Source organism: Engystomops pustulosus, chromosome 4 (genome assembly GCF_040894005.1).
Source record: "Engystomops pustulosus chromosome 4, aEngPut4.maternal, whole genome shotgun sequence".
Classification (NCBI taxonomy): domain Eukaryota; kingdom Metazoa; phylum Chordata; class Amphibia; order Anura; family Leptodactylidae; genus Engystomops; species Engystomops pustulosus.
Genome location: NC_092414.1, coordinates 89,889,376 through 89,904,937, shown reverse-complemented (window position 1 = coordinate 89,904,937; position 15,562 = coordinate 89,889,376). Strand labels below are relative to the sequence as shown.

Genomic DNA, 15,562 nt, shown 5'->3' with positions numbered 1-15,562 from the left:
TAGATGTAGAGAGTCTGTACTCCCGCAGTCCCCCGCCTTCCCCTGGTCCTGCCTGCCTGCCTTCCCCTGGTCCTGCCTGCCCGCCTTCCCGTGGTCCTTACCTTGGCTGCCACCGTGGGCCTAGTCGCACCCGTGTGGCTAAGGTTGTTATCTCCCGCGGTGGTCAAGGGAGTCCACTTACTTAGTCCTAAGGGACTATTCCCCCTGAGACTGTGACAGTGATAACACTGCCAAGAAGAAGGAAGGGAAAAAAGTTCTTTGGTCCAAAAAAAATTAGCGTCCTCTGAAACCAAGTATGGAGGAAACGCTACTAAAGTATTCAAAGCCTCAACTATTACTCCAACTACTCATACAACTAACCTTAATATATTACCAAGGAACACAGCCTTTTACACCAATAAAACATCAGTTCTATAAGGCCTCATGTAGACAACTGTATATGGCGACTGAGAACTGGCTTGTGTTATACACAGCCACAGTGTGCTGAGCACACTGTGGGGCACATTTACTTACCTGTTCCATGGAGTTCCCCGAAAGTGCATTGTCCGTCGATAATGCACTCTGCCGCGATTCACTAAGATCATGCCCCCGATATCCTACACATGTGACACAGACTTAATGCCCTGCGCCGAAGCAGCTTCAGCTATAAAGTTTAAAAAGTGTTTTAAACCGCGATACAGCGGTTTAAAACACTAACAAAAATAAGCTCCGGCACCAGCTCACCCTGAGCTGGTGCTCAGTATTTCCTTCTTACACCTGCCACTTCAAGTGGTAGGTTTCCTTTAAGGCATATGGACTCTACAGGTTCCAAGTTCAAATCCCACTCAGGTTAAAAAAAATTTATTATTGAGAAGATGATTTTTATTAATATAATATGGTAAAATTTTGGGGCATGACCAGGGAGTGATTGGGGGTGTGTGATAGGGACACCCCTATAACACTGCCGGCTACAGACACCCCTATAACATTGACGGCTACAGACACCCCAATAACACTGCCATCTACAGACACCCCAATAACACTGCCATCTACAGACACCCCATAACACTGCCATCTACAGACACCCCTATAACACTGCCGGCTACAGACACCCTATAACACTTCCATCTACAGAAACCCCTTTAACACTGCCGGCTACAGAGACCCCCATATCACTGCCATCTACGGACACCCCTATAACACTGCTGGCTACAGACAAACATCACCTAACCTCCAGCCAATTTGTTTTGTTATCCAGCCCAAAACAATATGGTGTGACCCCTCACACTTCCTTCCTGTGGCCCCCAACAATTAATAATACAGTAGCTGCCCCACATATGTCATTCACTTCTTAACTGCAGCCAATCACTGGCCTCAGAAGTAATGTGTGACTGCTGAGGCCAGTGATTAGCCGCAGAGGGGGATTAGGATGGATAAGTATAAGTGGCATGACGTTTCTATCCTCTACTACTGAAGTTTCCGAAATTCCCTGCAAACCCCTTTAATATGATCCTTACACTGAATTCAAGACTTAAAGTTGTCATTGCCAGTTGGCGTGTGATATCACTGAGTCCAGTTCTGCAGTGTCCAGGGGCTTAACTACAGCGGTAGTAGCCATAGCAGCCGCTATGGGGCCCACAGTGTCAGGAGTCCCCGTCATCCGACCTGACACTAAAGAATGAAGAATGTGCACCATTATATACATATTATGCTGCACATTGTGGTATATATATTGTTTATGTGTGTGTATCTGTGATGTGTATATGGTGTATGGTGTGTATAAATACAGTACGTTATGTGTGTATGCAAGCTGTATGTCTGTATATAGCACTGTATGTGTGTATATGTGATGTGTATATGCTCTATATGTGTGTAACAGTGTATAAATATGTATGTATGATTGATTAACTGTATGTTTATGTATATAGTAATGTAATATATGTATATTTTTTTAAGCCAGCAGGGGGTCCCCTTCAGAAGTCTGCTTTTGGGCTCGGCCTCTCCTAGTTACGCCACTGGCAGCGTCATTATAGCGATGTCTCAGATGCCCAACATCACAAATTCCTGAGCTTCTAGCAATTCTTCTGAGCTTCTAACAGCCGTATTTACTACAGTTCTGCAGTTATTATACTGTATCCTAGGGCTGGTGGGTCAGGACTATAGGTTGTCTTGTAGAAGGCTACATATTGCAGAGACTGGTCCTTTAACCCTCATGAATACAACGGACTGTATTTTCTGAGTGCTTCTATTATTTTATTGTCATGCGGATGGTGTTGTTGTCACACAATTTGTTTCCCCTATGGGGAAAATAAAGTATTCTATTCTATTAGTTAAATGATGCAATATTTTTCTACTAAATCAGTATTCCAACATGTGTACATGAAAGATAACTACATTTCTAACCAACATATGACTTATATTTGCATGTGGCGCTCTATGACTTAATCTCAGAACTTGTGGCTGGAGACTGGCTGCTAAAATGTTTCCCATACACTGCACACAGAAAGTGGAGGATTATCTGCTCTATAACTTTTCCTCACTCAGAAGCATGAGCTGGATGGTGTAGGATGTTATAATGAACTACTAACCTGTACTGATATAAAGAAAGCACTTAGGGTTACATAGAAACTGACTATTTAGCTCCATCCTTTGCCTGTGTCTCTCTCCTCTAATAATAATAATAAAAATAATAATTCCTTTATATAGCGTACACAAATTACGCAGCGCTGCACAGAGCTTGTCAAATTGGTCCCTGTCCCCAATGGGGCTCACAGTCTAATCAACCTACCAGTATGTTATGGAGTGTGGGAGGAAACCGGAGGACCCGGAAGTTATCATCTAATATGACACCCTAGGCTTGAAAGTGGTTCCTCTGCACTTAAAATGAGCAACACAATAACATATCAAGGCATATGGACTCAACAAATTCAATGAACTCAACAAAGTGAACTCAGAGTTGGGTTAACAAAATATGTGGCATAGAGTTGAGGGCCAACTTAGTCTGTGGCCCCAATGTGAGGTCAATCAGTCCACAAACTCAAACATTGGATTTAACAGTGTTGATAAACACAAGGTAGAGTTCAACCAGGTGAGGCATAGAGAGTTGTGGGTCAACAAAGTCTGTGGCCCCAATGTGGGATCAACAGGTTAACAAGCTCAAATCGTGGGGGTCAACAAGGCCAATGAACTCAACAAAGTGTACTCAACATAATTCATGAACTTAAGTTGGGGTCACTAAAGTGTATGGACCCAAGGTGGGTTCTACTAAGTCTAAGAACTCAACAAAGTCGACTGAACAAAATTCATGGACCAAAGGTGGGATCAAGGAGGTTTATGAACTGAAAGCGGGGAAGACACAACATCATCAGAGCCCATGGACTAAACATGGTGGAATGAACTGTAACAACAACTGTAAATGAGTGTAACAACAGAGTTCTTGGATTCCACAAAGTGGACCTATCAAAATGAATTCAAAGAAGTCCATTGAATTTAATGGATCCTTTCAGATTCAACTAGGACATGGAACTGAAGTCTCCCATTTGTCACTTTTGTTATATGACCCCATTATCCCTCTGACCTCATCCAGTATGGTCCAGTTTTTTAGACACACGTGTTTAACCAATAAGCTATTATGGGCTGACGGCCAATGGAATTTGGATTCCAGGAATCTGGAAAGTAATAGGAACGGATCCATATTAGATGAACAGAAATGTACCTGATAATACATCACCTATAGGGGCCACCAGGGGCATAACTACATGGGTAGCAGCCATAGAAGCCGCTATGAGGCCTGTAGTATCAGGCTTATACTTGAAAGAATAGCTTTTCCCAGTTATTTGTGTTAAAATTAGGCACCTCGGCTTATACTGGGGTCAACTTATACTACAGTATATACGGTACATTTAACACTTTCCTTTGTGCATCCTCCAAAACCAACATAGGATAACCCCATTCCCTAAACCTTGCTGACAATTCCTTTGCTTGAGCACAGTAAGTGGTGTTATAATTATTAAGCCCCAAAATGGTAAAAATTGGCTAAGTTGATTTCCCTTTTTTAGTATGTTCAAACTCCGGTAATGAAGTCATGTGTTGGATGCAATAGATTTTCTAAAGCATTAAATCTTAATTTTCATTTGTTTCCACTGTTAACAACACATCAAGGAATTCCAAAACAGAACCTCCAAATTATGCTGTAAAAAACATATTACTGTATATCCTTGAATATAGGTCGACCCGAGTATAAACCAAGGCACCTAATTTTACCACCAAAACTGGGAAAACCTATTGACTCGAGTATAAGCCGAGGGTGGGAAATGCATTTGTCACAGCCCTCCCCCCCAGTATGTATCCTGCCAGCCCCCTGTAGTATACAGCTTGCCAGCCCCCTGTAGTATATGGCTTGACAGCCCCCTGTAGTATATGGCCTGACAGCCCTCTCTAGTATATAGCCTGCCTGCCCCCTGTAGTATATAGCCAGCCAGCCCCCTGTACTATATAGCCTGCCAGCCCCCTGTACTATATAGCCTGCCACCCCCTGCCAGCCCACTGTTGAATAGAACCTGCCAGCCCCCTGTAGTATATAACCTGCCCCCTGTAGTGTATAGCCTGCCAGCCCCTGTAGTGTATAGCCAGCCAGCCCCCTGTAGTGTATAGCCTTTCTTCAATTGTGCCGCTTGCAGGTCCACAACAGCTCAGTGCAGTGACATAACAGTGCACACGGAGCTGTCGTGGACCTGCAGCCGGTGCATGATGATAGAAAAGGAGCCGCCCGGGGCGTCAAAATGGTGAGTACTCAGTTTATTTTTTTTATATACCCGAGTATAAGCGGAGTGGGAAATTTTCACCGCAAATTTTGTGCTGAAAAGCTCGGCTTATACTCGAGTATATACAGTATATTGATTGGTTACATTTAAGAACATTACAAAATTTAAAAAATACTTTTCTGTTCCCCTCCACACCAGAAACACGTCATCCATGTATCTAAAATATGTCCGTATACACTTAAGAAATTAGACAATGAAAAAACAAGTTCCTCATCCAAAGCAGCCAACAAAGAGGTTGGTAAAAGCACCTGCTACTGGAGCGTCCATTTATCTGGACAAACCATTTGTCATTGAAGGTGAAGGCAGTGGGGGAGATTTATCAGAAGTGTCAGGTTGTGGAGAGGAACTGGGAGTTTGGTCTCCAGACCTTCTGTAGGTGCTGGCAAAGAGCGTAAAAAACAGGGGGCTATAGGTTGGGGCACTAAACGGCCTTGCACAGTAGAGTGTCTACACCAGACAGGCAAAAAACTTAACTGATTTTACTCACACTAGTACATAAGGCAATGGACATTTATTGAGGATAAAATAATAAACAAACAAAAACAGATAAATGAATATACAATGATACTATTTCATAATACTACCATGTATGGAAATAGATGCAAGATTATATACCGTATTTTCCGGACTATAAGGCGCACATAAAAACCTAGGATTTCCTTGGAAATCCAAAGTGCGCCTTATAGTCTGGTGCGCCCTATGTATGGAGGAGGGTAGCGGACCCTACTTACATGGCGTGGCGGAGTTCTGGGGGCGTGGCAGGAAAACGGAGCGGAGACCGACCCGGCAAGAGGTGAGCGGTCTCTGGGGAAGGGGGGCGGTTCAGGTGGAGGAGGGCAGCAGACCCTACTTACATAGGTCCCCGCTACCGGAGACAGCAGATCTCCAGCGGGAACTGCAGACCGTCGCGGCAGAAGTTGGTTTGTGCTATGGCGCCTGTTGTCCGTGCCGTGTCGGTCTGCAGTTCCCGCTGGAGATCTGCTGTCTCCGGTAGCGGGGACCTATGTAAGTAGGGTCCGCTGCCCTCCTCCACCTGAACTGCCCCCCTTCCCCAGAGACCGCTCACCTCTTGCCGGGTCGGTCTCCGCTCCGTTTTCCGCCACGCCCCTGGACCTCCGCCACGCCCCCGGTACCTGCGCCTTATAGTCCGGTGCGCCTTATATATGGAATTATTCCATATATAAGGCGCTGACTACTAATGCGCCTTATAGTCCGATGCCCCTAATAGCCTGGAAAATACGGTAAGTCCAAAAGTGTTTTGGGAATACTCCCTTCTTCTAACTATAACATGGACAAATAGCCCAGCTTATTGGATTGACAAGGGAGTGGTTAAAAAACAGCCTAACCGATTAGGTGGAGAAACAATTAATACGAATCCAAGCATAATGATATAATATAAATAATAGAGAGCTAGCATGACCTTACATGGATAGTGTTGATGTGAAGGCTCGTGTGTGGATAAAGCCAGCAGCTAGGCACTGGGGCGCACTCGGGAAATGTGGCGCATGTGCCAAAGGTGTCTGGAAGACGAGTGCGCGGGGAAGATCAGAATGGGGTGTGCACATGCACATCGGCACCCTCAATGAGGGAGCCGAAGAGAGTATGCATGCGCACATAGACTAAACAATGCAACGGCACACTATAGTACAAAGCACCTGAGGAATGATGGTGGCATCAACAGTGGGGATTATGAGCAACAACATTAAACATGACTGAAGCTGTATGCTTGTAGCAATAGATGTAGATAATGATGTTTAATGTTTATTGCTTCAAGCATTTAGCTTCAGGAAGTTGTGTGGAGATGTTATGAGCTAGTAGAAGCTGGGTAAGAGGACGGTTTTTGTGTAGTTATTGTCCTATGTCTGGCCAGCTGGATGCCGATGAATATGTACATCAGAGTTTTAATTGTTGTGGAAGAAAGGTTTAGTAATGGTGATGATTGGAATGTCCCATTCCTCCCACTTTTTATGGGAATAAAGAATGTTTGCAGCTATCAGATACTGTTTTGAGGAAAAGTGTTTGTTAATTTTGTATTCTCTCTATGTACCTTATGCATTGGGTATATTAATTATGTCCATCACTGATAATGTCTTGTCTACTATGTCCTGATTCACCTAACCAAGATTACTCCAAGAGGTAGTGACCCGGTAGAGACCTGCAAATCCTGCATTCAACAAATGAAATGAGTGCAGCAGTATTTCAAGTACAAAATGTGTACAAAAATTATATCAGATTCAAAAGAAATACAGGGAAAATTTAGTTTTATTTCATAATTTATATTCATTTATTTAACAATTTTGTAATTTTAAAAGCCAGTAACCATCAAGGACCAACGCCTACAAACATAGGTCGATTATAAGTTATATAATTAATTTATAGGATAACAACATATCCCACAGCATTGTATAGAGATTACCATCACTCAAATCTGGCCCTGTCCATACTAAGACTTGTGGTTCAAATTTCATCTAAGCCAATCAGTCTGGTGGTTTCATTCTTTTCTTCATATATACAATTAACAAAATGACCATTTTAGTCAGATATTGTTGTAAATACAGTTTGCCCCTGAGGTGGTATTTCACCGCGTCCACTACAACCGTAAGTTCTGGTGAAATCCCCAACCACTATAGTAGTGGACTCCAGCACCACAGGGAGGCCCATTCTAATGAAGACAATGTCCTCCGCCCAATTCCATAACATTGAGGGGCCACTCAAAGAAAGGGACAGTCGAGCCGGAGCTGCAGACGGTTGTCTTCATCCTGTACTACATATTATATTTTGGTCTAGTCCACTACACAAAGTAAAAATGTATAATTTAGCAAAATGTTCTTAAATCTGGGAGCACATCTAATTCAATAAACCTTTTTAGTCAAATATTGTTGTAAATACAATTCGCCCCTAAGGTGCTATTTCACCGTGTCCACTACAACCGTTAGGTCGTGGTCACACGTTCCGCTAGCGTTATGTTCATAATGAGACGTTAGCACACAAGGGACTGGCCTTGGCTCAATCGCACATGAGTTTCTAGGGAACGCATACGATTGTTAACCAGGCCCGAGTGTTTTGTATTGTTCAAATGCAAGACACCGGGGTATGGTTATCGATCGCATGCATTTCCCACGAAAAGCATATAAGATTGGGCCACGATTGTGGGCTAGCGCCGAATTATGAACGAAACATAATTCGGAACGTGTGACCGCAGCCTAAGCTCTGGTGAAATCCCCAACCACTATAGTAGTGGACTCCAGCACCACAGGGAGGCCCATTCTAATGAAGACAATGTCCTCCGCCCAATTCCATAACATTGAGGGGCCACTCAAAGAAAGGGACAGTCGAGCCGGAGATGCAGACGGTTGTCTTCATCCTGTACTACATATTATATTTTGGTCTAATCCACTACACAAAGTAAAAATGTATAATTTAGCAAAATGTTCTTAAATCTGGGAGCACATGTAATTCAATAAACCTTTTTAGTCAAATACTGTTGTAAATACAGTTCGCCCCTAAGGTGCTATTTCACCGTGTCCACTACAACCGTTAGGTCGTGGTCACACGTTCCGCTAGCGTTATGTTCATAATGAGACGTTAGCACACAAGGGACTGGCCTTGGCTCAATCGCACATGAGTTTCTAGGGAACGCATACGATTGTTAACCAGGCCCGGGTGTTTTGTATTGTTCAAATGCAAGACACCGGGGTGTGGTTATCGATCGCATGCATTTCCCACGAAAAGCATATACGATTGGGCCACGATTGTGGGCTAGCGCCGAATTATGAACGAAACATAATTCGGAACGTGTGACCGCAGCCTAAGTTCTGGTGAAATCCCCAACCACTATAGTAGTGGACTCCAGCACCACAGGGAGGCCCATTCTAATGAAGACAATGTCCTCCGCCCAATTCCATAACATTGAGGGGCCACTCAAAGAAAGGGACAGTCGAGCCGGAGCTGCAGACGGTTGTCTTCATCCTGTACTACATATTATATTTTGGTCTAGTCCACTACACAAAGTAAAAATGTATAATTTAGCAAAATGTTCTTAAATCTGGGAGCACATCTAATTCAATAAACCTTTTTAGTCAAATATTGTTGTAAATACAGTTCGCCCCTAAGGTGCTATTTCACCGTGTCCACTACAACCGTTAGGTCGTGGTCACACGTTCCGCTAGCGTTATGTTCATAATGAGACGTTAGCACACAAGGGACTGGCCTTGGCTCAATCGCACATGAGTTTCTAGGGAACGCATACGATTGTTAACCAGGCCCGGGTGTTTTGTATTGTTCAAATGCAAGACACCGGGGTATGGTTATCGATCGCATGCATTTCCCACGAAAAGCATATACGATTGGGCCACGATTGTGGGCTAGCGCCGAATTATGAACGAAACATAATTCGGAACGTGTGACCGCAGCCTAAGTTCTGGTGAAATCCCCAACCACTATAGTAGTGGACTCCAGCACCACAGGGAGGCCCATTCTAATGAAGACAATGTCCTCCGCCCAATTCCATAACATTGAGGGGCCACTCAAAGAAAGGGACAGTCGAGCCGGAGCTGCAGACGGTTGTCTTCATCCTGTACTACATATTATATTTTGGTCTAGTCCACTACACAAAGTAAAAATGTATAATTTAGCAAAATGTTCTTAAATCTGGGAGCACATCTAATTCAATAAACCTTTTTAGTCAAATATTGTTGTAAATACAGTTCGCCCCTAAGGTGCTATTTCACCGTGTCCACTACAACCGTTAGGTCGTGGTCACACGTTCCGCTAGCGTTATGTTCATAATGAGACGTTAGCACACAAGGGACTGGCCTTGGCTCAATCGCACATGAGTTTCTAGGGAACGCATACGATTGTTAACCAGGCCCGGGTGTTTTGTATTGTTCAAATGCAAGACACCGGGGTGTGGTTATCGATCGCATGCATTTCCCACGAAAAGCATATACGATTGGGCCACGATTGTGGGCTAGCGCCGAATTATGAACGAAACATAATTCGGAACGTGTGACCGCAGCCTAAGTTCTGGTGAAATCCCCAACCACTATAGTAGTGGACTCCAGCACCACAGGGAGGCCCATTCTAATGAAGACAATGTCCTCCGCCCAATTCCATAACATTGAGGGGCCACTCAAAGAAAGGGACAGTCGAGCCGGAGCTGCAGACGGTTGTCTTCATCCTGTACTACATATTATATTTTGGTCTAGTCCACTACACAAAGTAAAAATGTATAATTTAGCAAAATGTTCTTAAATCTGGGAGCACATCTAATTCAATAAACCTTTTTAGTCAAATATTGTTGTAAATACAGTTCGCCCCTAAGGTGCTATTTCACCGTGTCCACTACAACCGTTAGGTCGTGGTCACACGTTCCGCTAGCGTTATGTTCATAATGAGACGTTAGCACACAAGGGACTGGCCTTGGCTCAATCGCACATGAGTTTCTAGGGAACGCATACGATTGTTAACCAGGCCCGGGTGTTTTGTATTGTTCAAATGCAAGACACCGGGGTATGGTTATCGATCGCATGCATTTCCCACGAAAAGCATATACGATTGGGCCACGATTGTGGGCTAGCGCCGAATTATGAACGAAACATAATTCGGAACGTGTGACTGCAGCCTAAGTTCTGGTGAAATCCCCAACCACTATAGTAGTGGACTCCAGCACCACAGGGAGGCCCATTCTAATGAAGACAATGTCCTCCGCCCAATTCCATAACATTGAGGGGCCACTCAAAGAAAGGGACAGTCGAGCCGGAGCTGCAGACGGTTGTCTTCATCCTGTACTACATATTATATTTTGGTCTAGTCCACTACACAAAGTAAAAATATATAATTTAGCAAAATGTTCTTAAATCTGGGAGCACATCTAATTCAATAAACCTTTTTAGTCAAATATTGTTGTAAATACAGTTCGCCCCTAAGGTGCTACTTCACCGTGTCCACTACAACCGTTAGGTCGTGGTCACACGTTCCGCTAGCGTTATGTTCATAATGAGACGTTAGCACACAAGGGACTGGCCTTGGCTCAATCGCACATGAGTTTCTAGGGAACGCATACGATTGTTAACCAGGCCCGGGTGTTTTGTATTGTTCAAATGCAAGACACCAGGGTATGGTTATCGATCGCATGCATTTCCCACGAAAAGCATATACGATTGGGCCACGATTGTGGGCTAGCGCCGAATTATGAATGAAACATAATTCGGAACGTGTGACCGCAGCCTAAGTTCTGGTGAAATCCCCAACCACTATAGTAGTGGACTCCAGCACCACAGGGAGGCCCATTCTAATGAAGACAATGTCCTCCGCCCAATTCCATAACATTGAGGGGCCACTCAAAGAAAGGGACAGTCGAGCCGGAGCTGCAGACGGTTGTCTTCATCCTGTACTACATATTATATTTTGGTCTAGTCCACTACACAAAGTAAAAATGTATAATTTAGCAAAATGTTCTTAAATCTGGGAGCACATCTAATTCAATAAACCTTTTTAGTCAAATATTGTTGTAAATACAGTTCGCCCTAAAGGTGCTATTTTACCGTGTCCACTACAACCGTTAGGTCGTGGTCACACGTTCCGCTAGCGTTATGTTCATAATGAGACGTTAGCACACAAGGGACTGGCCTTGGCTCAATCGCACATGAGTTTCTAGGGAACGCATACAATTGTTAACCAGGCCCGGGTGTTTTGTATTGTTCAAATGCAAGACACCGGGGTATGGTTATCGATCGCATGCATTTCCCACGAAAAGCATATACGATTGGGCCACGATTGTGGGCTAGCGCCGAATAATGAACGAAACATAATTCGGAACGTGTGACCGCAGCCTAAGTTCTGGTGAAATCCCCAACCACTATAGTAGTGGACTCCAGCACCACAGGGAGGCCCATTCTAATGAAGACAATGTCCTCCGCCCAATTCCATAACATTGAGGGGCCACTCAAAGAAAGGGACAGTCGAGCCGGAGCTGCAGACGGTTGTCTTCATCCTGTACTACATATTATATTTTGGTCTAGTCCACTACACAAAGTAAAAATGTATAATTTAGCAAAATGTTCTTAAATCTGGGAGCACATCTAATTCAATAAACCTTTTTAGTCAAATATTGTTGTAAATACAGTTCGCCCCTAATGTGTTATTTCACCGTGTCCACTACAACCGCTAGGTCGTGGTCACACGTTCCGCTAGCGTTATGTTCATAATGAGACGTTAGCACACAAGGGACTGGCCTTGGCTCAATCGCACATGAGTTTCTAGGGAACGCATACGATTGTTAACCAGGCCCGGGTGTTTTGTATTGTTCAAATGCAAGACACCGGGGTATGGTTATCGATCGCATGCATTTCCCACAAAAAGCATATACGATTGGGCCATGATTGTGTGCTAGCGCCGAATTATGAACGAAACATAATTCGGAACGTGTGACCGCAGCCTAAGTTCTGGTGAAATCCCCAACCACTATAGTAGTGGACTCCAGCACCACAGGGAGGCCCATTCTAATGAAGACAATGTCCTCCGCCCAATTCCATAACATTGAGGGGCCACTCAAAGAAAGGGGCAGTCGAGCCGGAGCTGCAGACGGTTGTCTTCATCCTGTACTACAGATTATATTTTTGTATAGTACATTACTCAATGTAAGAACTAATTATCTAGCATAACGTTTCTAAACATGTGGACTTAGCTAAATTAACATTTTAGTCATCTTTGTAAATACATCTTAAATTTTTGGTTTACTCCCCTGTAAGATGTATTTCCTGAAATAAACATTGATGACCTTTGTTTTGTTGGAATAAAAGCAATTTTTTGGGGTCCGGCACTATCAGTGCAGTGATATGTTTTTGACCCCCAACAAGTAGACATTGATGGCCTATTCATCATATGTAAGGTTATTAATGTTCAGATCTGGAAAACTTCTTTAAATAACAATTTATCTGCTATGTAAGAATGTTGTCAAATAAAACCATTGAACATGTACCAGATCCACCAGGTAATCTACAAAACTAACAATATATAGAGCGATTCTCAGGTGCAAGAGCTCTGCCACCTCCATCCTGAATACACCTGAAGCCCAACTCTCTTTGGCCTTTCCCTGCTTTTCCATCTTTTTTTTCAAACCAGACACCATCATCTAGTGAATGTTGATGTGAGGTGAAAAAGGAGAAGGGAAACTGTAAAACTTTGTCAGGGAAATAACTAAAGCACAGTGTGGGCATATCCCACTTTTAAATGCCACACACTGTGGTTCTGATGAATATGGGTTTCAGATCATTCTCAAGGAGGAGATGGCACAACCAGCAGCTGAGGACACCTTGCTAAAAGGGCATAATTTAAGTAGGGTAATCTCTAATAAATACTTATGTCTTTTGCTTTCATCACCATTGAGTGGAGAAGCATTACTGCACAATTTGAGTCCTTCGTTTCCTTTGTGTCCATTGCAGAGGCTCATGAGTCCGACTTCAAGAGTGTAGAACTCTGTCTGAGGATCACGTTGAGAGGTTTGCAGGTCTTCAGTGATGAGGGGAGTCTTGAAGGTCTTGTGCAGGTAGGTCTTCAGTGATGAGGGGAGTCTTGAAGGTCTTTGTGCAGGTCTTCTGTGATGAAGGGAGTCTTGAAGGTCTTGTGCAGGGCAGGTCTTCAGTGATGAGGGAACTCTTGAAGATGTAGTGCAGGTCTTCAGCGATGAGTGTAGTCTAGAAGATCATGTATGGTTTCAGTGATATAAGTAGCTTTCTTCACATGGGAGGATTCTGGAAACTCTTCTTTCATACTTTACAGCATATTGTAGCACAGGGCAACGGCAAATATCTGTGAATGAATTATAAGATCTAAACTTTTGCGTTTCATGGGAAACATATATGCGTTTTGGGCAAACCCCCTCCCACACTTGCAGCACCGCACTGTTCCATACACAGGAAAAAGAAAGGACATGTCCCATCTTTCCCAGTGTTACAGCTCATAAGCCATGCATTGCTGTGGAGAGGGAAGGGGTCACTGGATGTTTGTGTAAATACATCCTAAGGCTACATTCACACAATGTATGCTCGCCGTACTACATCGGCGCTGCGGAGAGGAGCAGGGGATGAGCGCAGCTCACCCCTGTTCCTCTCCATAGGAATATACAGCGCACGGGGCCATATTACATAAAAAGATAGGACATGTCCTATCATTCTACGGGCTACGGAGCGGTACGGTGCTGCACATGTGCTGCACTGTACCACTCCCGTAAAGGGCCATGAGCCCATAGAAGTGTATGGGGGACGTATATATGCACCGTATATACGTCCCCCATACGTTCATGTGAATGTAGCCTTAGAAGGTATTATTACTACATGAGCATTACCATTACCTCCCACCATTTACACTCACAATTTCCCACTAATTGCTGGACTGCAACTGGACATCCCACCTGAGTGTTTTACACTAAACTCTCCATAGATCTTTATAGATGGGTGAAAGAGTGCACCAAATTTCCCTTTATAGGTGCTGTACAGGGTCACGTCGAGATGAGTCTGTATAGCTGCTAGTGCTGCTGTAATGTGGAAGTTGTAACCAATGAGCATAGATGTCCTAACATACAGGTCAGTATCAAAATACTCACTGCATCTCACTGGTCTATCTTGTTCCTCATTGGTTGGTTCCAAGTGATTGTGACTTCATCATTTTGCTCTTCACTGGCCAATATCAGTGGCTGCATAATCTTATGTCTGATTGGTTGGTTCCAGGTGATTGTGACCTCATAATCTTGCTTCAGACTGGGCAACATCAGTTGAATTTGGCTAATATTTTATTTTATAAAAAGCTGTAAGAAAATGAAAACTGAGTTCTGATTGGTTGTCATAGGCAACTAGAACAGTTCTAGAACACTTTTGATAAATCTCCCGCATTGACTACAGAGGGGATATGTCTGCTGCACGGTTATTTTCTATATCAAGCTTGTCAGTGAAGCATTTAGTGGTAAATAACATCAAAATACAGTCATTTATGTTAAAGTTTGTAGTCTGGTACCTTCAAAAGCCCAGTCCTATGTCGGCTTTACCGGGATTGTACACCTAACCAACAGGCCATACAGACACCAGGACATTATCCCTACCCTATCAACACCTATGGCAAAGAGACTGCGTTCTTACCCATTTCTCCACCAGTAGCAGCTGAGCTGTGTCCTGTCCCACATATGTAGCAGCAGTGTCCCACTATAATCCCTTCTTCTAATGGCTTCCTAAGAACAGAAAAAGCTTCTTTACAAAGACAAAAAATTATCACTGACCTCTGAGTCTGAAGTATTTTCGCTTTTTAGCTGATGTCTTCTCTGTCCCTTTCTGTTGCTCCACTAGACATCTTCTGGACTTCGGGTCATCAGGTCATCGGGTCATCGGGTCATCGGGTCATCGGGTCTTCAAGCTTTAACACCACTGGCTGGACTGAATCTGCTGCTTGTGTGCACTGGCTTTTATAGCCAGTGGGCGGGGCTGCTCTATCTTGCTCCTGATTGGTTAGTTCAAGGGGATTGTGACTTCATTATCCGGCTCCTCATTGGTCAATATCAGTAGAATGTGGCTGCATAATCTTGCTTCTGATTGGTTGGTTCTAGGTGATTGTGACTTCATAATCTTCAAATGCTACCAGTTATTTTAATATGAAGCTTTTCAGTGAAGCATTTAGTGATAAAAAATATCAAAATAAAGGCATTTCTGTTAAAGGGGTTTTCACATCAAGCAAGTTAGGCCCTATCTACAGGATAGGGCCTAACATGCTGA

General features: G+C 43.7%; 1 long non-coding RNA gene across 1 annotated transcript; it reads right to left on the bottom strand.

Annotated features, from left to right (window-relative positions):
• Positions 1-12,279: 12,279 nt before the first annotated feature.
• On the bottom strand, positions 12,280-15,314 carry LOC140129035 (uncharacterized). Its single transcript, XR_011855264.1, has 3 exons — positions 15,073-15,314; positions 14,407-14,607; positions 12,280-13,613 (listed from the first exon to the last, which is right to left on the bottom strand). It is a non-coding gene; the product is annotated as an uncharacterized lncRNA (long non-coding RNA).
• Positions 15,315-15,562: the final 248 nt, after the last annotated feature.